We start from the raw sequence: 2885 nt of genomic DNA on the forward strand, positions 1-2885 counted from the left end.
GACATTGTGATATCCATTAAATACTCGTTAAAATTTGTTCATGGAGATGGAGCCTAGAAAAAAAATTATTCAATGTTTTCATGAAAGCAGGAAATAAAAGGTGGAGTAAAAAAGGGCCTGAAATACAAGTAGAGAAAGATATTGGACCATAAGCTATGTAAGGAATCAGTCATCTAAGTGGAGAGCAAGTCCAGTTGCCCAATTTCTGAACTTCACTGAAAGCTTCACCAACATATCTCAACACAATGTGTATCCCCTCCAGGAGAGTCATCACTTCCCATCTTCAGTGTGGGTAGGGGACTTCTCTTTGGCATCTGCTAAAATGGAAGGAGAAGTGAATGTTTGAGCTCCCAGCTCTTGACTATGTCCTGCCTTGTTCTGTGGGTCCTCATTTTGCACCATAAGTTCATTCAGATATAATGTTGTTGTATACAAATTTTGTGCCTATGGGTTCTTGGACATTTGTAAAGATCACAACTCTCACAGCCAATACTCCAAAAAGCATTCATTTAATGCTGGAGAGGATAGAAACTCTCAGGGACTGACAATTACTTGACTGACTGTGTACATTATGAATACCAAATGCCTCTGTTGAGTAGCAATTACCATGAGTTTAGGCACAGTATTTTAGGAAGTAAAGACAATTGAGAATGAAGGACTAATTATAGCACTGAAGGCATGTTCTGTTTAGATTTTTTGCTAACTTTATATGACCTAGAGTCATCAGTGAAACTTCAAAAAATGTGTATCATATTGACTTGCAGGAAAAATGTGGAAAGATTTCTGATTTATTGACAATTGATGTGGTAAGGCCAAATATCAATGGGTGATTTTGACCCTGGTGAGTTGGATCTTGAGGTTAAAGCAATTTAGTAGGTATTGGGGAGAAAGCCTGTAACAGTACTAAATCATGGCTTATGCTTCAGTTACTACTTTGAGTATATCCCCCTAATTCTTTCCATGATGGACTATAAGCTATCAAATGGAATAAACTCTTTTCTCTATGTATTGTTTTACATCATGGTGATTTAAGAAAATAGTAGAAATCTAAATAGTATAGTGACAACATCTAATTACTTGGTGAATTGTACGTTTCCCTCAAACACTTCTTCTAATCTATAGTGAATGCTGGAGGAACTTACTTCAGGAGATGCTGAGTAATAAACTTATAATGAGGGATAAATGTTTTTTGTATCAAAAAGATTTTTTTTAAATGACGACATCCTCCCTCCTATTCTAAGCAAGAGATCATCTTAGGAAAGAGAACAATGTGAGAACATTACCTGAGACCATGAGGTCAGGGGGTCACTTGAGTTTGACCACACCTGAGGTTTATTCTTAAAAAAGCCATAACATCTGAATGTTCCATTGTGTTTGGGAGTAAAAGAGTCCACAACAAACATAGCCTGGAATGAATAATTGTCCTGATACTGTGAGTCCAGGATCCATAACAGGTGGTGTTTTCCTTCCTGGATCAGAATGTATCTGCCAAATCCTATGTGTGAGCTACACATAAAGGCTATGAAAACTCCAGAGGTCACATCAGGGCTGGGCCAGACTGACAGGCTTGGATTTCCATACGTTCCTGGGATACAAGAAGTAGAATGTGACATTATCATGAGTTACACACATTGTCGTCCAGGATTGGACTCTGAGAGAAGAGCTCCTGGAGAATAGATTTCCATCTTAGGAGAAAGCACGTGCTGGGTTCCTTGAGTGTCCACTCACCTGTCACAACCAAGTCCATGGCATCACTGTGCTCTGAAAATCCAGCATCACTCTTATAATAACACTTATAGATGCCTGCATAGGCGATTGTCATGTATTGAATGTTGAACTTGGCCTTATTCCTGGCTTCCAGAGGGAATTGAGTGTCCCAAGGATCTACATTTCTCCCTTTATACAGACGATACTCCCGGTCCTCATAGGAACCCTGACACCAGATAATCACAGGTGTATGTAAGGCAAACACAGAGCATAGCTCAGCCCAGATAATTGGCTTTGGGAGGTGTTCTGTGAAGAAATCAAAGGCTGAGTCCCAGAACATCTTCCTTCAGACATCATATCTTAGAACACAACACTCCCATGGAAGAAGACATTATCACATCAATGCTTTTTCCCCCACTACCATTGTGAATATTGGACCCTCTAGACAGTAAAATAGAGATTTTCTCATCATAGTAAAGAATCAAATCTGGGGATGGCTGGAGACACTCACCTGCCTGTACTGCAGTCCTGGGTTCCACAATAAGACCTGAAAGAAAATTTTCTCTCAGACTTTTTCACATTGAGAGGCAGATGGGATCCCCCAGGTTGTCAATGTGAAATTAAACCTGGCTGTTGAGTAGTTTCCCTTACAGACGTAAGCATCCACACCCCCTGTTCATATCTCACCCAGGTACAACAGCCCTGTGAGTATGGCCATCATGGGGAGTCCTAGCAGTGTCCGTAGATGTTCTCCTGGGCCAGTCTGGCAAATATTCTGTAACATCAGGCACTATACAGATATCATCTTGTGTGCAGGTCCTTCCTGTTGGGGTTTTTTAACATCATAGCTATTACAGGAGTAACTTCTGTATTTTCCTCAGTAGAGAGGATTGAGTCATCACTCACTCAGGTCTCTGACATGCTTTTAAAGAACTTTTTTTTCTATTTCTCAAAGATTTCCCACCATCCCTCTGTTTTCCAAGCCAGAGTACATTCAAAAGGAAGGACATTATTTTTTAAACTAGAAACAATTATACATGCAGGTTAGGGAAATGTGATGTTGGTCCAAACCAAGACTGTGTTCTAAGACAAGAGCCATCCATGCTCTTTCAATTGGAGGATGTAATCCAAAGGGGCTTCACAGACTCTAATCATATGTTCCTGAAGGTTTATCTCAT

The 2885-nt window shown here is 40.0% G+C and overlaps 1 pseudogene; it reads right to left on the reverse strand.

Moving 5' to 3' along the window:
• Positions 1–270: 270 nt before the first annotated feature.
• On the reverse strand, positions 271–2428 carry LOC127666715 (leukocyte immunoglobulin-like receptor subfamily B member 4A; annotated as a pseudogene).
• Between the last annotated feature and the right edge of the window lie 457 nt (positions 2429–2885).

This window comes from Apodemus sylvaticus, chromosome 16 (assembly GCF_947179515.1).
Source record: "Apodemus sylvaticus chromosome 16, mApoSyl1.1, whole genome shotgun sequence".
NCBI lineage: Eukaryota > Metazoa > Chordata > Mammalia > Rodentia > Muridae > Apodemus > Apodemus sylvaticus.